This window comes from Lepidochelys kempii, chromosome 8 (genome assembly GCF_965140285.1).
Source record: "Lepidochelys kempii isolate rLepKem1 chromosome 8, rLepKem1.hap1, whole genome shotgun sequence".
Classification (NCBI taxonomy): Eukaryota; Metazoa; Chordata; order Testudines; family Cheloniidae; genus Lepidochelys; species Lepidochelys kempii.
This window is the reverse complement of record NC_136387.1, coordinates 79,703,774-79,731,162: the sequence shown is the minus strand read 5'-3', so window position 1 is coordinate 79,731,162 and position 27,389 is coordinate 79,703,774. Positions and strand designations below refer to the sequence as shown.

Here is a 27,389-nt window from a genome sequence, read left to right as displayed (position 1 = left end):
TGTTGCCCCACAGCATAGCCAGGACCAATTTCATGCAATCTGATGTAACTTGTTTATGCTATGTATTCTTAAACCAAAATGGACCCAGCTGCACACAGGCAACCTAGAATTCCCAGACGGTCACCAGGAACAACTGCCTTAGTTACGGTCTCTCCAGATTTCGAACTGTCCTCCCAGTTGCCATGGAACTCCCCCTCTTAGCTGCCCTATCAACCTCTAGCCAGAGCCAGAAGAACAGCAGCAGATTCACCACACTGCACCCTGCTGACATATTACTGATCATCGGGTTACTAGATTAACAGATCACTGTTCCTCCAAAGCTGATGTGGCATCACAGCACTGGGCGGCCAGACCATCATCTAGGAAACAGAGTCACCATCTTCAGACAAGATGGTTGCTGCTAACCAAAGAGAGAAAAAATAAGTTTATTAGTTAAAGGGCCAGATTCTGCCCTCAGTTACCCTAGTGTAAATGAGCTAAATTTGTGCTGAATGCCACACTTAGCCTGGCTACTAAGGATATTCAGCACATCTCTTGCAGTTGATGGAAAAGATCTGCAGGTCACCATCAATATGTTTAATGCATGATTTGCTATTGAGGCCATATATCTAAAAAAAGCCCAAGACAAATGTATTCTCCAGTTCTCCTCAAAAAAAGTATCTAAATTGCTTTTTGGAATAAGTTGTTTGCTAACAAGATTATGGATTACATAATTTTTACCATTACAGCTCAAACATGGTCCTTCTGTAAGAGACTGCAAATCTTTTTACAAAGACCCCAAATAGTCTATTTTTCAAACTTTGATGTAAACTATTTTCTTCAAGGACCAAAAGGAATTGCTACTTTACTGTATGTACCAACTCATTTCCTGTAGGATTTTGCCTTCTAAGGGTTATTGTCCTAAAGTGAATCTGTAGAGACATTTTAGCTGCATTCATGTTTTAATTTATATACCTATCAAATTTGTCTTGCAACTCCTTCATGGTCTAAATCTGCACAGACATAATAGAAGCTAATTAAACAATTGTTTAGTTGAATACTGTGCACTGCTCCTTTCAGGTTACACCTGTTGTGAGGTGCAGAAACAGTTATAAATATGCATGTATTAATTCTCACATGTTTTAAATGTTATACATGTCTAATTATGTGTGTCACTCTCTGCATATGTTCCTAAACATTTTCCTGTCTTACATACAAATCTGGAGTGCCAAATTTTGAAGGTGCAGTCCATTGTGTTTACTTTGTGCTAATGACTCTGACATAATTGATAGCCCTTTAACAGAACAGAATATCTTCAGAACCCTTGCTCATATCTCTTTCCAAGTGACAGGCTAATTACATCTTCAGTTCAAAAGTCAAAGGGAAGTGTTGTACAGTGTGTACACAATGGTATAATTTTGGTAGAATTTTTCTGGTTGGGAACTAGATGGCTCAGACTGGCATCTCGCACCTCTAAGCAAACTCTGGCTCAAGTCAGCAGTGACCAAAAATCTATTCAAATTGGTGATTGGTTTCTCCTTTTGTTTTATTTTTTTTTTACAGAAGAGTGTAGGGGTATTTGAGAAGATATGGAAGAAGACAAACTGCCTTACCTAATTAATAGGAGTTGTTTCTCATGTCAATCTTTAAATTTAATTGTTTTGCTCTTGCTTTTGTTCTTGTATATAAACTACATGGCTTTTTAAAGATCTTTTACAGATATATGCTCAGACCTGTACAATAAATACACATGTGCCAAAATGGGTATTTCAGATATACTCTGTGTTGGGAAAAACAGAGGCCAAAGAGTCATGACACTGCAGCAAAATAATTTAAAAGGGATATTTTGCTATTATAAAAACAACGCATCCCATGAATTATGAAATTCTATGCAAAAAATCTCCGAGCCTAGATTATAAACAGAAATCTTAAATCATTCAAACCAAAAATATAGACAACAGGCACAGTAAAGCTTAAAATACAAGTCTGGTATCTGATTCAAAGCCCACTTTGCCTTGAAGGTTAATAATAGGTGCACCCCTGTGAAGTGTTCCTGTTGATATCCAGCCCACCACTGGCTACTCACCTGTTCTGCTATCCCCAAAGGAACCATATACACACCAGCATCCAAGATTCAACTGAGGACCAGCACTTCAGCACTTAAACATATTTACAGTGAAAACAAGAAAGGTTCAAAAGGTACTGAGTAAGGATATTGGAAATAAAAGTTTTTATATAAAACCAAATCATAGCATGCTTTCTAACTAACAGGTACCCCTAGGGGAATTCGGCATCACTGCACGTGTGCATAATTCATGTTCCCCGCAGATATCTTTGCTTCCCCACAGAAAAATGAGTTTGGAAGAGGAAGCAAAGGAAAGACACAAGAGCAGTTATACGCCCCTCCCCGGCAGTGCAGGCAGGTTGGTTTGGGGGCCTGGACCAGCTAGTAGAGATGTAAATCACTGCCAGGGGGTGGCAGTCATGCATGTGAGAGAGAGACACTGTCTCTCTCACGTGCTATTGCAGCACACTCAGCGTGGAGGGACAGGGCTTCAGGGTGTTTCTGAGGAGGCATGGGGAAGGCTCTGTCCCCTCACACAGAGTAGAATGTAGCAGCCTGCCTGCTTAGTGAATTGTTCCCATTGTCTTTGTGAATTCTCCCAGCAGTATAAAACAAGTGTAAAAGTTTTAAGGCTCCTTTACATTGCCAGAGTGGCGTAAAGGACAGTATGGCCTTACAAATGCTTATGGTGTTTCAGTTATTAGAACTGGTCTAAATTTTTGGACTGAATTTCCCATCAAAATGTGCTCTATGAACTGTTTGCTAGTGACCTTTCTGGAGATGGCCAGTCGTCAATATAAATTGTGAGTTTGATTCCACAGCCCTCACTTGCTCTTCAGTTTCCTACAATGTAACACTGAGCATATGGCTGCATATATTTGTTGATTAATAAAGGGTCAAACCTAGCTACATGACTATTAGGCAAGGGTGCTTGGGGATTTCCTCTAATGCGCCTCACTCCCATTCTTCATCCATTGTATTGTAGTTTAGATAAATTACCAAAATAATTGAAACCAGAGTGATTACATTGCATTATTTTGACAAATAAAATATGCAGAATTTTAAAATATTGTGCACAGAATTTTAATTTTTTGGTGCAGAATTCCCACAGGAGTATAACAGGTTAACGTCCTGTTTTAAAAAGTTTATCTCATCCAAAGCCTTTTGCTTTTCAACCCAGGCTGGCTGAGATCCCCTTGACATTCCATTGACTTCAACAGTCTTTGTATCAAGCCAAAAATGAAAAGAGGGCTGTTGACTAGTTATCTGCTCTTTTGACTACAGTTAAAGAATAGAATCCTGACCTGTCTAATGTAGCAGAATGGATAGAAAAAAAGTAATACCAGAATAAAAACTGACATATCAGCACAGCTCAAACATTTTGAGTCATGTGCAGTCCTACAACTAAGCTCATGTAACACATTGACACTGAGATAGTAAACAGTTTCAGAATATTTGATATATATTAAATTATTCTTAAGTTTGCTAAATACTGTAGCTACAGTGAGACAGTACAATATAACACATGAATCCATGTATGTGAGGAGCCAATGTTATGTTAAACTGACTAAGTCTTATTGCTGCTGTGTAACCTTTCCGCGCACATGAGTCAAGGGCTCTAAAGTCGTACACATCTAAGGCCTGTGTAACTCCTAATAAACAAAACACTCTGATGGCTATTAAGCAATAATGGAAGCAGAGGCTTAAAAGAAAATATTGCTTAATGTTCATGTATATATATAATTTAGCACAAACTAGTATCTGATCCAGATTCAGACTATTTTTACCATTCTGGTCTGGTTTCAAAAAGTGATAGAACATGGCACCTGTCACCTTGGTTGTGAAAGGAATGCTTGTTTTGGGGGAAATAAAGATGTGTTACCTAAATAAGGAAGAATGAGCTCTGGTTGGAGGTGAGACTTCCTTGGGAATTCACACACATTATACATATAACGTATTAAATATGTACACAATTATTAACCAGAAATAAAAAGTATGTACAATATCTGCAATTTTGAAGCGCTCACATTTTCATGAAAGCCTTATCTTTTGTACGTCCTGTCTTTGTGTTTACATTGTTTTGGTTGGTTAGTTTTTGCATGTAAAATATTTGATGGCAATGAGCAGGTGTCCTCAAGGCGGCACAAAGGGGAAAGTTAGGAGCTCTGCTGTGACAAATGTTGTGACGTATACTTTTCACAAGTAAACACTGCTCTTATAAACTACACTGCAATACTCTCAGTGTACCAGAGATCAGAAACAGGCACAAAAGTCACATTAGACCTTTCAAGATTGCCCTGAAAGATGGTTGCCCCTCCATGCATCCCGTTTCCAAAAGGACTCTCCCCACCCCTTAACTAGATCTGAAGTACATTTTTTTTGTTGAAACTTTGTTAAGCCTTTTAAAAAAAATATTGCTTCCAAGATATCTTTCACTTTCGGCGCACAACCAGACTATTGTCTTGCTCCAACCCTACCCCTGAGGCTAGCATTAGAGTGAAAGCATGCTTCAGCCTCCCAGCCAAATGCATACTTCGGAGAAGCGTATTTATATTCTGCTTGCAGTCTAATGATTAGTACACTAAAAGCCAACTAGAAGACTGTAGTATAAAGCAATATGCTACAGCAGCACATGCTTATGCCCATTTCTATTTGTAGAAGCTCATGTAATTAAACACTAGAAAATGTGCTAATTGACAAGACTTACAAACAGAATCTAGCCTGTCTGTCAAAAACAAAGGAAATGCTGAGGAACACCAGCTTTAGTCAGTAATCACAACAATGAGAAGAAATATTGGCAAGGTACATTTTTCACTTATCCCCTAAAAGTAAACCAGCAACCACCCTGCTTGTGTCTGGTAAATCTAATAAATTTACAGAACACATTCCTACCATCATGAGTGAATATAAAATACCACTTTAGGCTGTCTCATGTTTTTTTTATTGTGCACTCTTTCAGCACATAGCATGGACACGACAGTCCATTACTTCAGAAGGTATTGATAATTCTATGAAACTATTATCCAGGGCAGCCTTTCATTGCCTCTAAAATAGAAATGGCTTCCGAGTCCCTTACCACCAATTAGAGTTCTGTTCAGCAAAACAGAAACTCTATTTATTGCAGGTAATTACCTAGAAATGCAAATAATCATTTTATCTGTATACTTTATCTCTCCATTTGAAGTGGTGTTATAATGGTCTAGACTCTGTTTTGGTTTATAGTTCATAAATGCCTCATACAGAAAGTATATACTCTTAGTTATGTAAGTATATATTGACGTGTCTTGCATGTTTAAAAAAAGACAGTTTTGCATCTTATATACTAGCTATTGAGGAAATGATACTTACCTCCTTTGTAATCAGTTTGATTACAGTTTGACTTTGTAATCGTCTCTCAGGTGAATGTCACTTTCCTGCAGATTTACAGAATTCAGATCTTCATTGTGGAATGATCCCAGTTGCTCCAATTCAAGGTTGTAACGAAATCTCCATTATACACTTAGTTTTGTATCCTGCTCAAACTCTGCTTCCCTCTAAAATTTAAGAACCTAAATTCTCTAAGGGCTTGTCTACATTACTCGCTAGATTGACAGGCAGCGATCGATCCAGCGGTGGTCAATTTATTGCGTCTAGTCTAGACATGATAAATTGACTGCCGAGCACTCTCCCGTTGACTCCGGTACTCTGGCAAATTTATTTCACACATCTGGCACAAATGAAGGAATGAAAGAACACAAATGAAGACACCGCGGTAAGTAGATCTAAGTATGTCAATCCCCCCACCCCCAGTGTAGACCAGGCCTCAGTTTTGCTGGATGGAGAAAGAAGGGAAGCACTCCTACTCCCAAGTGCCTCCTCCCAACCCAGACCCCCTGTGCTTCTGGCAGCAGACCTGTGTCTTTCAGCAAGACACCTGGCCCCCATAGTCAATGTCTACCCTATATGCCTCTGCATCTGTTACATGCTTCCTTATGCCCAGCTGATCCCTGGTTGTCAAAATAACCTCTTAGAGTCACTGGCAGAAGGCTTCTCAAATGCATGTCAGGTACTAGCCAACTGCCAGGATGGCCTCAGGATCAGGGATATAAACACAAAGATGCATTAAAGCAAGTACTCCTTATCCACAGCACAGAATCTGGCCCATTAGCTCTAATATATTCCAGGCCTGCACTGCCTAGCTCCATCAGTGTTTCTGGACATTAATTGTAATTTCTAAATGGGGCTTGCAGAGTTTATGGCTGTGAATTACACCATCTAAATTCAGATCCTGGCACATCAGAATGTTTGCTAGTCTAGCACCCAGGATGGCACACCGACAGCACGATGAAATGCAAATTGACAGACACTGGCCTGCAGCCTAGAATCCAGAACCTGATTCAAAATGTCAAGTAACACTTTCAAAGTCCAGGGTCTGGTCACAAACTAACCGCCACGCTAAGGGTAAATGTCTGTCTATGGTTTTCTAACATATGAAACTGAAACTAGGAAGCTCCTATGTACATAGTGAACTCCTGCCCACCCCACAGTAATTGCTCTGAAGTTTCCCCACTGTTGCTACCATTAGTATAGCTTCACAGGGAACAGCAATGGTGGGAGTACTTGTGTAGATTGGTAGTTGGTGACATTTTAACCACTGCAACATTCAAATCTGCTTTAAGCAGGATTAAAGTGATTGGAAGAGTATTGTTGGTTGGTCTACACCAGGGGTGGGCAAACTTTTTGGCCTGAGGGCCACATCGGGGTTGCGAAACGGTATGGAGAACCCAGTAGGAAAGACTGTGCCTCCCCAAACAGCCTGGCCCCCTCCCACTTCCTGCCCCCTGACTGCCCCCCTCAGAACTCCTGACCCATCCAACCCTGCTCCTTATCCCCTGACAGGCCCCTCCCAGGACCCCCGCCCCTAACTGCCCCCCCGGGACCCCACCCTCTATGCAACCCCCCCTGCTCCCTGTCTCCTGACCACCCCGCAACCCCGCAGAACCTCCTGCCCCTTATCCAACCCTCCCTCCCCCCGCTCCCCATCCCCTTACCATGCTGCTCAGAGTGGCAGGACAGGTGGGTGGCGGGTGGGCACAAGCCACACTGCCCGGCAGGAGTGGCGGGCCAGAGTGCTGCCCATGCAGTGGCGTGGCTGCGGGGGAGGGGGGAAAGCAAGGGAGGGGCCAAGGGCTGGCCTCCCCAGCCGGGAGCTCAAGGGCCAGGTAGGACCGTCCTGCGGGTCGGATGTGGTCCGCGGGCCATAAGTTTACCCACCTCTGGTCTATGCTATCTGTTGCCACCACTAGTGCAGCTGTGCTAGCAGTAGCAATGGTGGGAAATTTTAGGACAAAAATGTGCTGTATACAAAGCTGTTTATATACAGGAGAACAAAGGGAAGAAATTAAATATTCCACAACAGGAAAAAATTAAAAAATAAACAGTTTCTAAAAACAACAGAACACCTTGGCTGGGGTTTTAAAGGGATCGGAAAGAGTTAGATGTCCACTTCCCGTTGAATTTCTGTCGGAGTCAGATGCCTAACTAACCCTCCTTGGAGAATCCCAGCTTCTACCTATTTCTGCTGTGGGATCCTGAGCATCCAGTGGGCATTTTTTTAAGCCCTCTAGTGTACACATCATTCCATAGCATGTCAAACAATATGAAAAAATGCTATTCAACATCACTCCCATTCTTCCAAACAAAAAGACAAACAAATCCACACAATTTTAAACCCAGCAGGCAGACACGTGAGAAGTACATAGAATTTAGTAGTACTGCCCAACTAATACACTTATTGTACAAAAGCTATCCAAAAACCCTGCTAAGTGCTGAAAAATTAACTTTATGGTACTAGCAAGAAGAGTCCGCCCATGCTCACTGCCATATTACTGCATAAAATCAATACAAAGTTGACTTCTTTATCGGTGGTTCGGACAAGTATTGATGTAAAATTTAAAAGAAGCTTCAGCAGAACCGAAGAATCTGTTTTCAGTTTCTTTAAATATATAATCAAAGAGAGAAGAACGAATATTTTAATTAACACCTTTCATCCCAAGGACCCAAAGTGCCTCACAACCCAATTGTTTGAATTCAGTCTTGCAACACCCTGCAAAATATTGCAGGACACTTCTGCCCATTCTATAGAACTGCAAACAGAGACACAGAGAAACTGACTGACTTGTCCAAGGTTACACAGCAAGTCAGTGGCAATACAAAGAATAGAACAAAAAAAAAAATAATAATCCTAGCTCCCATTCCCTTGCTCTAACCCAGTAATACTCTGACTTCAGTGATTCAGGAGCCAACATTACCCACAAGAGCCACAGTAGTGTGAATTCATGGTTTCATTTACTATATATATTTTTTTTCACAGCAAAATGACTGACCAAGTATTCTACAATTGGTTAATAATATAGTAAAAGCATCCTAATAGGTTAATAACTTAGACTGGTTAATAATTAAATCAGTGTTTTAATATCATGTGCTGCAAAGAGCCATAGGAGACACATTAAAGAGCCACTTGCGGCTCCTGAGCCCCAGTCTGATTATCCCTGCTCTAACCACATCATCAGGAGCAGGAGCATCCATATGGAGGTCAAGGATACCCACAGCTATCCTGGCTCTGTCCCTCCCACAAGGCTGCAATGCTTCCTCTGGATCCCACCAGCAGAGCAATGTGTGAATGTACTCCCAGGGTGGAGTTATTCTGATTCAGCAAGCAGAACTTCCAGATTAAGGCCTTGTCTACACTACACAGTTTTGTCGACAGTGGAGGTATACACACCTCCTGCCAATTTAAATCTCCAGCTATGCTGACAAAATAAACCCACCTCAGCAAGCAGCATAGAGCTTTTTGCAACAAAGTTAGAGCGACACAGTTTCACAGTACTTGCTTATGTCACCCTAAGTGGCCTCCAGGAAGTATCCCACAATGCTCTGTGTACATGACTGCTCTGGTAAGTAGAGTACATGACTGCTCTGGTAAGTAGTTTCTACTTCATTGCCCTACAGCCAGGTACACAGGCACGCACCGCTCCCATTTTAAAGCCCCATGAATTTTTGAAATTCCACTTCCTGTTTGCTCAGTGTGGACATCTCACATCACACCTTCCCAGCTGACCATGCCAGACTTCTGCAGCAAACAGGCTCCTGCGTCGAGTACACTGAAGTTGCTGCATCTGTTGGGTCTGTGGGGAGAGAAGTTTGTGAAGTTGCAGCTCCAATCCAGCCGTAGGAACTTTGACACCTATGAACAGATTGCTGGTGGCATGGAGGAGAAGGGGCACAAAAGAGACATGCAGCAGTGGCGTGCTAAGATCAAGGAGCGGAGACAAGCATACTAGAAGGCAAGAGATGCCAACTGTTTCTCCGGTGCAGCACTGAAAACATGCCACTTCTACAAGAAGTTGCATGGCATCCTCGGCGGCAACCCCACCTCCACCACTAAGACCTCTTTTTGTCTCTGGAAGGATCTTCCCAGACCCAGCAGACTGGCTAAAGTAGGAGAGGGGAGCTCTGGTAAGTATTCATTTTTCTTGAATAGTGCATCGTTACATGAGGTAGAGGTGTCCTTAATTTTGTTACATGGTGCACGAGAGAAGGAATCGAAATTAACAAGACTAGGTGCTGTTTGCATCGGCTTCATAGTCCTCTGTGCAGCTATGCAATGGGGGCTCTGCAGAAAAGTTTGTTAATGCACACCGAGATCTCTTGGGGATCCTGCCTAGAGGTCTCTAGGAAACTTTCCTGCAGATACTCTGCAACCCTCTCCTGAAGGTTCCTTGGCAGAGCTGCTTTGTTTCAGCAATTACTTCTGGAGGAAACAAAGCAGCACACAGACATACCAACCTGCTCTGAAGCCACACACAGGCAGGAAATACACCCTTACATCTTTGTAAGGGTGTAAGAAATGTTAATCTGTGTATTGCTGTTTAATAAACATTAAGTCTTACAAAGACAGTGATTCTTTATTTGTGACCTAGAGTGGTTGCAACAGAAATTCATACACAATGGCAATCAACACATTTGCAGACTACAGTTAACGCTCAGGCAGGAACCATTACAGGGCTTATTCAAGATGGCAAGTAAATAATGTCTAGCTCAATTCATTACAGAAAGGCACACTACTGGGGCTCATTGTCAAAACCTCCCTGATTTGAATAGCCCATCGTTGAGCTTCTCTAATAGCCCTGGTGTCTGACTGCTCAAAATCAGCCACCAGGTGATCAACCTCAACACTCCACCCCGGGGGAAACTTTTCCCCCTTGGTTTCACAAATGTTATGCAGATCACAGCAGGCCGCTATGACTATGGGAATATTTTCTTCATTGAGGTCTAACCTGCCAAAAAGGCAGTGCCAGCAACTGCTTCATCTGCCAAACGCACATTCTACAGTCATTCGGCACCTGCTGAGCCTATTGTTGAAGTGTTCCTTGCTGCTGTCAACGTTTCTGGTGTACAGTTTCATCAGCCACAGGAGTAAGCGGTAGGGTGTCTTCTAGGATCACTATGGGCGTTTCCACATCCACTACTGGAATCTTCTGGGCTGGAAAGAAAGTCCCTCCTTGCAGCTTTCTGCACAGGCCAATGTTCCTGATGATACGCGTGTCAAGCACCCTCCCTGACCATCCCATGTTGATGTAGGTGAAACGACCCCAGTGATCCACCAGCACCAGCAATACCATAGAGAAGTAGCCCTTTCTGTTGACGTACTCCATCGCAAGATGGGCTGGGTCCAAGATTGGGATACATGTGTATGTATCGCCCCACCACAGTTAGGGAATCCCATTTCCGCAAAACAATCCAATTGCCCACACATTGCCCAGAGTCACAGTCCTTCATAGCAGGGGGCGATTAATGGCCCTGCACACTTGCATCAGCACAACCTCCACGGTGAACTTTCCAAATCCAAACTGATTCAGACTGACTGGTAGCAGTCTAGAGTTGCCAGCTTCCACACAGCGATCGCCACTTGCTTTTCCACCATTAGGGCAGCTCTCATTTTAGTTCCTTGCACCTCAGGGTGGGGGCAAGCTCTACACATAATTCAAGGAAGATGGCTTTGTGCATACAAAAGTTCTGCTGCCGCTGCTCAACATCCCATGCCTGCATCAGAATCGGATCCAACCACTCGGTACTTGTTTCCCAAGCCCAAAAGTGATGGTTCACCGTGTGCAGCTGCTCCATGAATGCCAACATAAATCTTGAATTGTTTATTTCCATGGCACACAGCAGGGCAGGCAGCATGGATTCCTGTTCAGATTCGCAGCTCATGAAATACTGCGGGATCAGCTACGTTGTGTTCATAATGCTGATCACAAGACAGGATCCATGCTTTCAGGCAGAGATTGCAGGTGCAAAGTTTGTAGGAGCAGTTGAAAAATGACACAAAATACAGTTGGAGGCCCTTGGAATTATGAGACGGAGAAAATTGTATCATGGAGGTGGTGATCCCGCCCCCATGATGCACTGCGATCATTTCCCAGAACTCCTAGTGGGAGAATGTAGTGAGTTGCACAGTGGGATAGCCACCCACAGTGCCCAGCTCACAACATCGGATGTGCTCTGCTGACACAAGTAGCGTTGTGTGAACAGGTACAAGCGATAGAATTACAGAGGTTTATGATCCTCAACATAACTTAAGGTTTCAGAGTAGCAGCCGTGTTAGTCTGTATCCGCAAAAAGAACAGGAGTACTTGTGGCACTTTAGAGACTAACAAATTTAAGTTGACTTAACTCTGTAGTGTAGACATGGCCTAATTTCCATTCAGAAATTCAACCAGACCTGAGGGGAACATGCCATAAAGACCAGCTGCTTTTCTCTGGCCACAGACTTGGTTCCCCACAGCACTTGTTATGGAAAGGGATTTTTATGGTGCATTATCTGCAGGGGGAGAATAAAGCAAAATGCCTCCTTTCACCAACGCTTCACTGACTTAGGCCCAAATGTACAGGTAGAGCAGGCCGGAAGCTCCAACAACAAAATATCCCATGACCAAGCTTTTCTCCTCTCAGCTTTGTTCTTCTTGGGATTCAAGATGTATAGTTGATTTAAAAACTAAAACTTGTATATATAAAACAAAAGGAATCTAGCTCTTTCACAACGGCATGTGGAGCTCTGCCTCCTCCAAAGTCTCTTCCTTCTCGCTAAAAGGGAGCTGGTTTATAGAATCTCCTTTGAATGCCTGATTGGCTTCCAATCACTCAGCACTGCTGCATTTCTCCACTCTATCCACTGTCGGAGACCTAAGCAGGAATTAGCATCTATCTGTTGGTAATGAGTGCAGACCCCTGTCACAGCTACAATTTGCTACACTCCACACAATACAGTAGAAGGCAGCATGTGATCAAAAGCCTCTGAAAAATTCCTTTATTTACTGAAAAAAATGCAACACCTGAAGCATAAAAAATAAAGTATATCAAACTTTCCACACACAAGTTGTTTTACCTTTGTGCTGAGAAAAATGAAGCAGCATGAGAATTTTCTGCCCAAAATGGGTAATTTTTTTAGGAAGCGCCTGAAAACACAGCACAGAATAAATGTGCTTTCTCAGCCACAACGGTAGCATTACTAGTGCCACTCTATAATATTGAACAGCTCTATTTATAGACTAACCTCATGCTGTCTCTAAGCTACAAACAATGAACGTGCTGACAGTGACACTGTAGGTTTTTCTGAATTCATAGTTTAAAATAACTACAAAATTTGAGACAACTGACCTAAGCATGCCCATTTCTCCTCATGTCTTTAATCACAGCAGTGATGCAGTTCCAATTAGGGAGCAATGCTGAAAAAACACTACCTTTAGTCTTCTTCTCTCTTGGTCTGGAAAGATTTTCTTTTTAATAGCAAAATTCACTGTGTGTTTGAAGCAATGCTTAGGAAAGGTGTCCAGGACAGATTTTCACCCACCCAAAGCCAATCATCCTTACGAGAAGAAAAAGTCATTATGATATGAGTTCAAGGAAATATGGGCAAAAGCAAAGAAACAGAAAAGAAGGAGGGGAAATGCTGGAGCAAGCCCTCACCTAAGATCAGTGTTAAGGCTCCATTTGCTGGTGCTATACTCCAATTCTTTCACTATAGCCTATAGGGATATTACTGTGCTGGTTTTCAGATGCTAAAAATAACAAACAAATGTCAATCCAAGGTCAAAGCTGGAAGGAAACATGCATTAATGTAACCAAAGAAGAATATACTTAGCTTTTTGCTCCTAAGCAAAGATGAAAATAACTTTGTCAACACATAGCCAGGTCTAAACTACAGGGAAAGCCCCCTCATGAATAAATATCAATTGTGCTTTACATTTTTAAAAGGCTTGCTCTGTCCTTCATGAAAAACTACCAATGTTTCCCTTTAGACCACTCTTTCCAGTACCCACACTAAGGAATTTTCTTTCTAGATAAGGTGTTAATGTAGCCCTTCAACAGAACAACCTCAGGCCCTACTCAGTTATCTGAGACCCCACCCATTACAATTCTCATATGCCATGCTGAACCCCCCACTTTAGACCTCAATCCCTGTTTCCCAACACAACCTAATGGACTTAAGAGTGCAGCATGACATCTCTTCTCCGGAGGTGTAATCCTGGCTCCAATGGCAAAACTTCCATTTACTTCAGTAGGGCCAGGATTTCACTCCTAATGATCCAGGTGGTAACGGACTCAAACTCAGACCACAGCATGGTACTGGGTGTGGTCTACAAGACTACCACATTGGCCCACAAATGTGAAATACAAATATAAAAGTTTCTACTTGCTATACATAGCTGTATTCTTCCATCAATTATCAAATAAGCAAGTCACCAATTTAAATTTTCAGTGCATTGATAGATGTTAGACCTCTTATTGAGTTCCCTGAAAAATAAATAAAGCCAGAAATCTTATTTTCCCTGACATTTCTCTGAAGGCAAACAGAAGCAAATGATTCTCCAATTAAAATGATTTTTCTTTGTTAACTCTTGGGCGTATGGGGCATCTTGACCAATGTTAAAATGAAAGGATGTACGGACCAAGTCCTGGGAGAAAGAGATTAAAAAAGAGAAAGACGGAATCTCAGTGGCACTGTCCCAAAATATAAAATACTCAAACATTCATTAAAAAGGTAACGTCTTTAATTAGCCTCAATTCAGATTTAAAGTACTGTCCATAAAGCAGATAGGGTTTTGCCCCACATAAGTGAGTGTTTATCTAGGCCACACCTGCAGCTCATATTTATAAATCCTGCCTTTGAAACAGAGATATTCTTAAAGAAATACCCATACTGCTTTGTATTTTAAGCTATAATAGTTTTGCATATGGAAAGGGAAATAGTACTATCATGAAATTCAGTGACTTCACTCTGGAGACACTGAGCAGCTCAAATTAAAGCTGCTGACACTGAACGTTTTAGAACGGTAGCAGGCATGATGCCCACTTTAATTATTCCTTTAAAACATAAATTAAGTAAAGGGAAATAATGTTCCTATGCATATAATCTGCATGAAGGCATGGAGCTAACCAGTTCTGACTCTGACTGCAAATATCAGGCAGAATGGAGAACAGACTGCTGTCAAATTCAAGAGGCCTGATTCTCCATGGTCTTGCAGGTTGTCTCATCAGACACATGAAGGCAAAGGGAACGTGATGTGTGTCTAAGTATTAGTACTGGTGTAAATGAGTGGAGAATTCTGAGTTGGTAGAGTTTTACATCTGCTTTGTACAGGTGTAAATGACCACCTATTCCATGGAGTTTCTGCTGCATGTTCTCTTTTAGAAGGAAGGGTTTGAGGCCCTGCATGACAAGCAAAACGCAAAGTCTCTAATCCCCATGAAACCTGAAGATTCATGAACACATCCCATGGATCCCAGAGTCTCCACAGATAGAACTTGACTAACTCAGCCATGCTCCCACAGACTTCCCTGAGAGTGCAAAGCATCCATCTCTCAACGTGGTGCAATTGTGGAGTAGCTAGATGACTTTTTGCTCAGATGTCCACCAGATTTAAATGGGAGCCTCCTTCCACATTCCATGATCCTCCCTTCCCTGCCTCATTCCCAGTTACCTGCACTTCTCTTCCCATTCACCAGCAGAATGCATTAGGCCCAAAATCACCAGAACTGGAATGTGTATTTTTAACTAGTCATACTACTCCCTCTGTCCAGCTCATTTTATAAATTATTTGAAAAGTTATTATTACTTTCAGAAAGTATTAATTGCACTTTCATGCTTATTTTGCAGCATAATATTTAGCTCATAGACCATACAGGTGAGCATTCAACAAGATACTGAGATTAAAAGTGGCAAAGTATTATAATTAGCGAAAGATGAGAGTAATAAATACAAGAGGTATCAATCTGTGCAATCAAAAGTATGCCTTTTCCCAAATGGTTTTGTCTTGACCACAGAATTGCCACACAATCACAGCTCTTCATATTGTGGATTAGTGTACAATTACTGAGACATTAAATTTGGAGCAATGGACAAAAATCAGTCCAGTATTGCGCACACCGTAATGTATGATGAATGTGAGTCTGTGCTCATTTAAAGTCATCTTTATACCACTATGTAGTTGCATAATGATACAATATTTATGTAACAAGATACATAATATATGCTGTGAAGCACATGATAATAAGGGAATTGGTGAATTTGTTGTTGTAATAAATCACATTTTAAATCTAATAAAAGTCTTCTTTTTTAAAAATGCACATTTCCTAAAATGCCTTCATTATCATTTTACACTAACTTCTGCCGCAATAAATTCCAAAGTAGTGTTTGTTTAGAATTACATGATTACAGTAGTTTAGTTCATTATGGCCAACGAACAGAATGGTTAGTAACACTAAAGAGTAAATCAATTCAACAACAAACCATTATTTTAAATAACTACTGGAACCTGAAGGTATGCCTCTATCTATCTGTTTCCTGACTAGGGACTAAAATGCATTAAGAAGTTATTTCACTTAGCAACTTAATAACCTGCACTTACAGAAAAAAATTGTTTGCAACAGAAATAGGTAATGGAATGTAGCACTGCAGTTTACTGCTATTACTTATATTTTAGAGCTCTCTTTAATTATCCAGGTTCTATAGCTTCTATTATTTGAGGGGAAGAAGATAGATGATTATGCACCTGTTTCCTTAAACTTTTTACAGTGATTACTAAACACTGGACCAAAGCCATTCCTTGTGTAATTCCATTTACTAACTTTACTTTCTATAAAAAGTGATCATGTACTCATGTTGATGACAGTGATATTTAACAAAGCACGTTCCAGCATTACATTCTCACTTCAATTTTTGATGGGTTTTTGTTAACCTTTATTATATAGTTTCACAATAATCATTATGGTGCTGTAAGTTCTTTGGGGGAGAGAAAGTCTTTTTGCTCTGTGTTTGTACTGTGCCTACTACTACGGGCTCCTGATCCATGACTGCAGTTCCTAGGTGTTATCACAGTACAAGTAATTAATAATAATGTTCCATTTTATCTGTTTGCTATGGACAAATCTACAAGTCATAACCTAACTGAAGATGGCTGAAACTAAATCAGCCTTTTCTGGCTTGCCATTTATTCCATAAGTCATTGAACAAGTAACATAGCTGTGTATCCTACATTTAGGACCACAACAATTATCCCAACCTCAGTCAGTGAAATAAAGGGTGAACATTCAGAAACATGGCAACAGAAGAAAGCAAAGAAAAATAATTTTATTTAAAAAAGAATGATGAGAGTAAAAAGATGGTTTAGGAAACTTGTTATTCGATATGGAGTGTTTCTTCTCTAGGCTACTGGTTCACATCTGGACCAGGTTAACAGTAAGTAAAAAATCATGGCACCTACCAGCTGGTTGTTTATCTCAGTCCATTTCCCAGTCCACACAATTCAGTCCACATCACTTAAACCACCACAAAAATGGTCACCAAGTCCTGTTTTGGGCATTGTCAGAAGATAGTACAGTACAAAGGATAATGTGCTTGAGAATGACTTAATCTTTTACTCATTAGAAGTGTCCTCGGTGGAGGGACATAAGCAAGGCAACATGGGTAGGTGTGTACTGTGGATAAACAGAACTTCAGTATCTCAGGCTGTTAATGTTGTACCTTTTAAGGGGACTATATTTTCTTTAATAGTTTTCTATTTTCCACACAAGAGAAAGACAGTCTTCTACTATAGTTTATTTAATATGCTACTGCTTCTTTTCTCCTTTAGTTTCTTGTTGTCTTAACAGGTATCCAATTATTTAGTGTCCAACAATAGTAGCAGAGCACAGAAATACAATTGTTTGCATAAGCTATGTGAAATATTCATATGTAATATGATAGTGCTTTCTTAAAGGAGCTGTTGGAAGGCATGAGATGCACTGTCCTCAGATGGGGGCGTTCCACGACCACCACTCCCAAGAGAAGGAGATGGGTGGTGGTGGTCGGGGACTCTCTCCTCCGGGGGACTGAGTCATCTATCTGCCGCCCTGACCGGGAAAACCGAGACATCTGCTGCTTGCCGGGGGCTAAGATTCGCGATGTGACGGAGAGACTGCCGAGACTCATCAAGCCCTCGGATCGCTACCCCTTCCTGCTTCTCCACGTGGGCACCAATGATACTGCCAAGAATGACCTTGAGCGGATCACTGCGGACTATGTGGCTCTGGGAAGAAGGATAAAGGAGTTTGAGGCACAAGTGGTATTCTCGTCCATCCTCCCCGTGGAAGGAAAAGGCCTGGGTAGGGACCGTCAAATCGTGGAAGTCAACGAATGGCTATGCAGGTGGTGTCGGAGAGAAGGCTTTGGATTCTTTGACCATGGGATGGTGTTCCATGAAGGAGGAGTGCTGGGCAGAGACGGGCTCCACCTTACAATGAGAGGGAAGAGCATCTTTGCGAGCAGGCTGGCTAACCTAGTGAGGAGGGCTTTAAACTAGGTTCACCAGGGGAAGGAGACCAAAGCCCTGAGATAAGTGGGAAAGCGGGATACCGGGAGGAAGCACAGGCAGGAATGTCTGTGAGGGGAGGGCTCCTGCCTCATACTGAGAATGAGGGGCAATCAGCAGGTTATCTCAAGTGCTTATATACGAATGCACAAAGCCTTGGAAACAAGCAGGGAGAACTGGAGGTCCTGGTGATGTCAAGGAATTGTGACGTGATTGGAATAACAGAGACTTGGTGGGATAACTCACATGACTGGAGTACTGTCATGGATGGTTATAAACTGTTCAGGAAGGACAGGCAGGGCAGAAAAGGTGGGGGAGTAGCACTGTATGTAAGGGAGCAGTATGACTGCTCAGAGCTCCGGTATGAAACTGCAGAAAAACCTGAGTGTCCCTGGATTAAGTTTAGCAGTGTGAGCAACAAGAGTGATGTAGTGGTGGGAGTCTGCTATAGATACACCGGACCAGGGGGATGAGGTAGATGAGGCTTTCTTCCGGCAGCTCACGGAAGCTACTAGATCGCATGCCCTGATTCTCATGGGTGACTTTAATTTTCCTGATATCTGCTGGGAGAGCAATACAGCGGTGCATAGACAATCCAGGAAGTTTTTGGAAAGCGTAGGGGACAATTTCCTGGTGCAAGTGCTAGAGGAGCCAACTAGGGGGGGAGCTTTTCTTGACCTGCTGCTCACAAACCGGGAAGAATTAGTGGGGGAAGCAAAAGTGGATGGGAATCTGGGAGGCAGTGACCATGAGTTGGTTGAGTTCAGGATCCTGACAGGGAAGAAAGGTAAGCAGCAGGATACGGACCCTGGACTTCAGGAAAGCAGACTTCGACTCCCTCAGGGAACGGATGGGTAGGATCCCCTGGGGGACTAACATGAAGGGGAAAGGAGTCCAGGAGAGCTGGCTGTATTTCAAGGAATCCCTGTTGAGGTTACAGGGACAAACCATCCCGATGTGTCGAAAGAATAGTAAATATGGCAGGCAACCAGCTTGACTTAACGGTGAAATCCTAGCGGATCTGAAACATAAAAAAGAAGCTTACAAGAAGTGGAAGGTTGGACATATGACCAGGGAAGAGTATAAAAATATTGCTCGGGCATGTAGGAATGAAATCAGGAGGGCCAAATCGCACCTGGAGCTGCAGCTAGTGAGAGATGTCAAGAGTAACAAGAAGGGTTTCTTCAGGTATGTTGGCAACAAGAAGAAAGCCAAGGAAAGTGTGGGCCCCTTAATGAATGATGGAGGCAACCTAGTGACAGAGGATGTGGAAAAAGCTAATGTACTCAATGCTTTTTTTGCCTCTGTCTTCACGAACAAGGTCAGCTCCCAGACTGCTGCGCTGGGCATCACAACATGGGGAATAGATGGCCAGTCCTCTGTGGAGAAAGAGGTGGTTAGGGACTATTTAGAAAAGCTGGATGTGCACAAGTCCATGGGGCCGGACGAGTTGCATCCGAGAGTGCTAAAGGAATTGGCGGCTGTGATTGCAGAGCCATTGGCCATTATCTTTGAAAACTCGTGGCGAACGGGGGAAGTCCCGGATGACTGGAAAAAGGCTAATGTAGCGCCAATCTTTAAAAAAGCGAAGAAGGAGGATCCTGGGAACTACAGGCCAGTCAGCCTCACCTCAGTCCCTGGAAAAATCATGGAGCAGGTCCTCAAAGTATCAATCCTGAAGCACTTCCTTCAATATGGATTCACCAAGAGAAGGTCATGCCTGACTAATCTAATCGCCTTCTATGATGAGATTACTGGTTCTGTGGATGAAGGGAAAGCAGTGGATGTATTGTTTCTTGACTTTAGCAAAGCCTTTGACACGGTCTCCCACAGTATTCTTGTCAGCAAGTTAAAGAAGTGTGGGCTGGATGAATGCACTATAAGGTGGGTAGAAAGCTGGCTAGATTGTCGGGCTCAACGGGTAGTGATCAATGGCTCCATGTCTAGTTGGCAGCCGGTGTCAAGTGGAGTGCCCCAGGGGTTGGTTTTGTTCAATATCTTCATAAATGATCTGGAGGATGGTGTGGATTGCACTCTCAGCAAATTTGCGGATGATACTAAACTGGGAGGAGTGGTAGATACGCTGGAGGGCAGGGATAGGATACAGAGGGACCTAGACAAATTGGAGGATTGGGCCAAAAGAAATCTGATGAGGTTCAATAAGGATAAGTGCAGAGTCCTGCACTTAGGACGGAAGAACCCAATGCACAGCTACAGACTAGGGACCGAATGGCTAGGCAGCAGTTCCGAGGAAAAGGACCTAGGGGTGACAGTGGACGAGAAGCTGGATATGAGTCAGCAGTGTGCCCTTGTTGCCAGGAAGGCCAATGGCATTTTGGGATGTATAAGTAGGGGCATAGCAAGCAGATCGAGGGACGTGATCATCCCCCTCTATTCAACATTGGTGAGGCCTCATCTGGAGTACTGTGTCCAGTTTTGGGCCCCACACTACAAGAAGGATGTGGATAAATTGGAGAGAGTCCAGCGAAAGGCAACAAAAATGATTAGGGGTCTGGAACACATGACTTATGAGGAGAGGCTGAGGGAACTGGGATTGTTTAGTCTGCAGAAGAGAAGAATGAGGGGGGATTTGATAGCTGCTTTCAACTACCTGAGAGGTGGTTCCAGAGAGGATGGTTCTAGACTATTCTCAGTGGTAGAAGAGGACAGGACACGGAGTAATGGTCTCAAGTTGCAGCGGGAGAGGTTTAGGTTGGATATTAGGAAAAACTTTTTCACTAGGAGGGTGGTGAAACACTGGAATGCGTTACCTAGGGAGGTGGTAGAATCTCCTTCCTTAGAAGTTTTTAAGGTCAGGCTTGACAAAGCCCTGACTGGGATGATTTAATTGGGGATTGGTCCTGCTTTGAGCAGGAGGTTGGACTAGATGACCTCCTGAGGTCCCTTCCAACCCTGATATTCTATGATTCTATGATTCTAAGAAGAAATGTATTCTACCTAAAATTATGGTTTCTCATACTAAGTCACCAATCTAGAGGATACTTCTGGGTCTGGTCTGCCCGCACTTCAGACAGAAGTAGCAGCCTGAAGAATTTTGACCCCATGGTCAGTTTGTAGGCAGGAAGTGGTTCAATCCCAGCATCTTCCAAAACCAATATTGTTTGAAACGCACATTAAGCTGTGGACAGGTCTGATGCATAACTGAGAGATGAATGGGTCACAAACAGGAAGGTGTAATAATATGTTTCTGAAATAAAATGCACTGAACAGTGTTGCCAACTCATAATTTTATCATGGGTCTCAATATTTGATGCTTAGAGTCCGAACTGCTGGAGCCATGTTATTACATAAGAATCTCTGTTTCATTTTGTCTTCTCCCTCACCCTTCCATTTCCCCACCCCTCATTTTATTAACTTAAGAGAAAAGAAAAGTTTCTCACCCTCATGGTTAGAGAGAAAAGCTGGAAAATGTGAACCCATAAGGCTCAAAAAACAAAGCAAAATATAAAGGACCCAAAATTTATTTTTTTAAATCTTCATTTTTAAGGGGGCTGACTCACGATTTTTCAATGATTTGTAATTGGAGTAGTAGTTGATAATAATACTGATGTAAGATCACATTATGCTACTGCAGAATGTCTATATTAAGGAGTGCACAGAATTGTAATCAATGTCCTTAATGTAAATAAGGCCATAGCTGAAGTTCCAATTGAGTCCCTATTTTAAGCACATTTTGCCACATACTGTCCCCTGCCCTCCATTTTTTAAAAAGAAAAAAAAAATCGGATTCAAAATGAATAAGTTACATTTGGGATCAAGGTGGAATTAAACAAAGGGGTCTCTGTTTTCTGATTTTATCAGAGTACAAAAAAACCCCGCACTAATTAACATAAGAACATAAGAACGGCCATACTGAGTCAGATGAATGGTCTGTCTAGCCCAGTATCCTGTCTTCCAACATTAACCAATTCCAGATGTTTCAAAGGGAGTGAACAGAACAGGGCAATTATCAAGTGATCCATCCCCTGCTGTCCAGTTCCAGCATCTGGCAGTCAGCGGCTTAGGGCCTCCCATAAAATGGGGTTGCAACACTGTACATCTTGGCTAATACCACTGATGATTTATTTATTTATTTTGCCAATTTTATAGCAAAAAATGAAAAGGAGAAAGATAAACCTACTTTACTGGACTCTTCTGGTTGAGATCCTGTGCACAAGTCCAAAGATTAGTTAATTACATTCCAATTATAAAACTGATTAATATTGTAACACTAATGTAAAAATAGCTCATTGGTTCCAACAAGCTTGAAGGGGGCCACCTAGTGTCTGCAGAGAAAAGGCTGGAGAGCATCCCCATAACAAGCCTCTTAAACTTTGAAGGGAGGGAGGATTAGGGGACCCCCAAAGAGCCTCCTAATGCTTATGGGGATCCCATTAGCCTCCAAATGCCTGCAGCTTGGATTTTGAAAGGTCCCTTCTACCCTGCCCCCAAGCCAGCTTGCTAAGAATCAAGATTAACATGGAGCTCACAAGCCTCCAAACCTTGTGGTTGGGAAGACCCTGATCAGCCTCTTAAATTTTGACAGATTGGATGCACTTGTACAGGTGTAGTGAACTTCCCTAACATTTTCAGAAATGGGCTCCCTGCATGTGGGCCTCAGGAGGTACACAGGAATGGAAGGAGCCATGCCCTACCACATTTGCTTTGCTTTCTCAAGTCTCTTCCCCATCCAGGAGACCTAATAAGGTGCCCAAAAAGGGATCCCTTCTCTTGCATAGTTCCCAAGATTATCAGGAGTGGAAGATCCACTCCTACAGATTTCAGGAAGTTAGCAAGGAGGAAAATGAGCCCTCTCTACCTCAATACCTGCTTTCCCTACTCCCATTTTAGAACTATTTAAAAAACTAAGGGACTTGCAGACAAAAACAACTTTAAGGTGAAGTTAAGGCAGAGCATACATATCTAAGAGTAAATCTCCCTATAATAATGTGGCCATTTGTAAAACCACTCCATTAAAAAGCAAGGAAATTCAAAGTTAAAGTTGGACTTACAAGAAACCCAGACATCTGAAAGCATGGACTTACATGGGTATGATACCCAGACTACCTTATCTCTGCCTTTGAGGCAATGCACTTAAAAAAAAAACACCTAAAATGTATACTACCTTATCCATCAATAATAGAGACCTTCATCTTAACAGTGATCATAAGAACAAGAATGCCTCATTATTAATCAATGATTGTACCACGTCTGGTCTTTTTTAAGACAACCCACAAGAAACAGAATACTTTGATGTTTTTTCAATCAGGAATGTATTCGTTCATTCCTTTTTAAGAGCCTGATCCAAAGCCCTTTGTGTATCCTATTTTATAATATAGATTCAATCAAAGACTCACATTTAACAAGAAATTGTGGCTCAATCCTGGCGACAATAATGACTGGTAGTAAGCACTGCATTCAGTAGTATGCATTAAGCATCCACATCTCATCCTCAATATTTACTATGTCTTTCACTGCTAGCAAATATAAAGATCTTCGAAAAAAACTTAAATATATAATCGATTACAAGATGATTTATTATCCCACCATTTGTGACTTGTTCTTCTTTCTCGGCTTCAGACATGGCCATAGCTTATTCTGTGTTTCCAATTCTAACATTACTGGCTTTGGAAGATGCTGGGAGTCAACCACTTCCTGCCTACTAGTTGAGCATGGGCTCCAAAATTCTTCAGCCTGCTGCCTCTGTCCGCATTTCTAGCAGATTGGACCCAGTAGCATTTTCTAGACTGGTGATGTCCTTATTATTTATTATTTGTGTTACTTTCATGCTCAGGAGCCCTAATCCTGAACCAGGACCCCATTGCACTAGCAATGTGAGAACCCATAGTTATAGGTAAGAATACACTTCTTTAAGAAGCATCTAGAATATCATATATTATTTTCTGAAAACAATTTTATTTCTCTGCTCTGGTATATTTTTAATAGTGCATCATTGTCCTATCTCTGCAAATAATACTTTCAGATGCTGCTTTCATGAACATGAAGTTGCTGACAATACCCTTTTTTGCAATGTGGCAGAGACCCTGGTAGAAAACAGCCTTCTGTGTTTGTCCTATGAAGTGCTATTTTGAGCCTATTCTATTCCTGTAGGAAACCTTTACCCTGGAAATTAGACAAGGCACAAAGCATCTTGTACAGTCATTCTGCACATTTTGATATATTCTCTAGAATCCATGCTTTTCCCCCCTTCCCTTGAGAAGGAATTTTTGATCTCCTGACTGTGAAGATAGCCCTTCCAATGAAGTGCTGCTAAGAAATACAGTATCAAGCACTGGTTTTATTATAAGGAGCAACAGTGCCTAAATTAGGTTTTTACTTTGCAAATACATATCAAAGATACACACACAAAAGTCTCACATTTGTTTGGTGGAATCTAATAATACAAATGTTTGATGACAAAGTTCAAATATATATTTAGGTTATCAGGTATATTGCTTAAACTGATGTGCAGTTTAAGACCATATGAATTACAAAAAGAAGCTTTACAGACGACAGATGTTGGTCTACCAGCAGGAAGCTGATAAAGAAGTTCTCTTTCATGTCCGTGGATTTCATTTGTTCTGAATTTGAGCATTCACTAAATACTACTGCTAAGAAATGACCCCACCGTAACCTCGCCCTTCTCTGCAGAGACCTAGTTGGGCACTCTAATATAACTTACATACGCTATTTTTAAATGGACTTCCATCCACACACACATCAGTAACGAGTAAATTTTATTCTGAAAACCAGCTGATTTGTTAAAAATACAGTATGCTCACAGACAAAAAGATGTGCTTGCTCATCATTCTTCAGGTGAAATGACAATCCTTAGATGTTCTAACATAAATTATTAAATCAGCTGCATTTATGAAGCTCTTCATAACAGTCTAAACTGACCAGAAGCATTTGCTGCATCCCATTTGGGGCTCAATCCTGAAACCACCACCTGTGCCAGTGAGATCAATCATATTATCATGTAAGTCATTATTTGTGAGAAAAAGGATTACTGGACGGGGGCCTTCTTTGGAGCATTTTTTACATAAGTTGTACTCTAACTCTTAACACAGCCAAATAGCAGGAGAGAGAGAGAAAAAAACCTGAATAGGCAGAGTCTCCCTCTCCCTTCTCCCCAGCAGCCGCAAAGGCTAATATTACACCTCTGTGGGGAGAAGACCCTACCTGCGCATCACATATAAGCATAAAAGGAGAGAGGGTGAATAAGCACCTTTGACTTTGTGTCCTTTCTCTCCTGGGTAACTGAAAGGGCCCCTTCTGATGTCCGTCCTCCCCTGGAACGACCTCCACCTCCTCCTCCCCGTGGCTGGCAGGGAATGATGCTGAATCACGATCAGCAGCTGTTCCGCATCTGGCGTCTCCCTTGGACGCCCATCTCCCCGCAGCAGAGGCTTCGCACCCCTGCACCTTTGCAACCACAGGAGAGCTGGGAGGAGGGGACGGTTCAGGGGTCTCTGGGTAGAACCACCCCACCCGGCTGCTACAGCCGCCCCGCGCTGCGCCCGGGAGCGGGGTGAAGGGCAGTGGGGAGGGCCCGCGATTCACTGGTTTCTTACCTGAACCTTGAGGCTGAGGGCCCCCCCTACACTCCGGGGCTCTGCAGGGTCGCTGCGCTGCGCCAGCCCGCCTGCGCTCGGGCCGGCGTCTGGGGTCCCTCCCCGGCCAGCAGCACCTGCCCCGGAGCCCGCCCAGGCTGGACGCTGGAGGCAGCAGCAGCAGGCGGGGACAACTGGGCTGCCGGAGCAAACCATTCGCGGGCGAGGGGGTGGCGGAGACGGGCTGGCGGGGCCGGTGGGTGCGCGAGGCAGCCGGCGGTGGCCCCCGAAGGGCGGGCGAGGGCTGCGGAGCGGGCCCCGCGGCCGGGACGTGTCTCAACTCCCCCGCCGCACCGGCTAGCGGGACCCCTCGGATGCTAGCGCTGTTGCCCCCTCCCCCCGCGCCGGGCTGCTCCATACGGAGTAGCTCGCCCCATCACTGCTCTTCCCCCGGACCCGTGCGCCAAGCAAAGCAAAACTGATCGGGGGTGGGAACCTTCCCATTAGGATGTGATCTGCCTGTAGGTCAGTGGCTCTCACCAAGGGCACAGGGACCCCTGGGGGTACGCAGGTGATGGCAAGGGTTCAGGCAAGATAGACATGACGTGCCTGTAGACTTTGTTGTTTTAAAATCCTTTCCCCTCAATACTTTGTTCCTACTGTTAAAGTAAACAATACTCTGGTTCTAAGAAGGCTGTCTGGTCACTACAAGACACCGCTGGTTGCAGACGGCCGACGGGAAGAATTGCAGGTGCCAAGCCCAGTTGGATATGCTGGGTAAACACAGTGAATACACCAGGTACCATAGCCCAGGGCCTGGTCTAAAAGTGGGAGACTTGTGGAATTCCACCCCAGGAGAGCTAAAGGCACGAGACCTGAGAGAACGCTCCGAGGCAGACCAAGAAAGGGGGAAAGTTGCAGCTAGCCCTGCAGCAGTGACAACTTCATCTCTCAGTTGCCCATCTGTAAAACGTATGAGTGTTGTGACAAATTCATTTATATTTATGAGATGCTGAGCTACCATAAGAATGCAGCCATACAAGAATATGCAAGATAGGTAGACTGGAAATTTATTGCAAAGAGTTGCCCCTTGACTGCAGGGTGGAAATCAGAACAAGAGTCAGGGGGTAAGAAGGGGGGTGCAATGCTGGAGTGAGGCTGGGTGCCAGACAGGGTCTAGGCTAAAGCAAGACTGGGACAGGACTGGAATGGGCTCAGGCAAGGCTGAGATCGCCTAACTTAGGTCATAGTAGTATATGGGAGACGACTTCAAACAAGAAGAACCCTCACAATAAAATTTCTAATTTCTAATGATTTAAGAAAATTATTGTTGCCCCCTTTTGACTTGAGTAGCTAGTCAGTGTTCAGGGCTATGAATGGGAGTAGAAATTGATGGTGGAGACTGGTATTTTGTTTGATGCATTTTTGTTTATTTACTAGGCATGTACAAATCCTACTTCTGTGAACATGGGAGGAACCAAAGGCCAACACAGTAGTTTCTTAGCTTACCACCCCCCAACTCCCCTCATGCCTCTTTAGTCAGCCCAGACCCAAAAGCTCTCTCTGCCTTCTTCCAGGGCCACACCCTGGTTACAGCCTTTTGTTTTGATTTCTTCAGGTTTTCTGTCACTTTCTAGTTCTGTCTTTTACGTTCTCTCTCCCCCTCCTCCCAACAATACTCAGTTCAAGCCCCCTACCCACACAGTTTAAAACTCCTAGTGGGGTCACAGCACTTTTATCTTAGGTGGAGGTTTGTGATTAATTTATCCTTACAGTTATGTTAATTGGCAGGTGTTCTCATATCCGTCAATTTCAATCGGGTTTCAACTCAATCCATAACAAGGTTTCACCTGGATCATAACATTATTCTTGTATCACAATCTACCTTTGTTTTTGGTGTCA

General features: G+C 43.0%; 1 protein-coding gene across 7 annotated transcripts in view; it reads right to left on the bottom strand.

Moving 5' to 3' along the window:
* TTLL7 (tubulin tyrosine ligase like 7) overlaps positions 1–25,640 on the bottom strand; it is a 105,639-nt gene extending 79,999 nt beyond the window's left edge. For all 7 annotated transcript variants that reach the window (XR_013636194.1, XR_013636195.1, XM_073357227.1 and 4 more), the window contains exon 1: positions 25,509–25,640. The gene's annotated coding sequence lies outside the window, so the exon portion shown is untranslated. The remainder of the gene's footprint in view (positions 1–25,508) is intronic.
* Between the last annotated feature and the right edge of the window lie 1,749 nt (positions 25,641–27,389).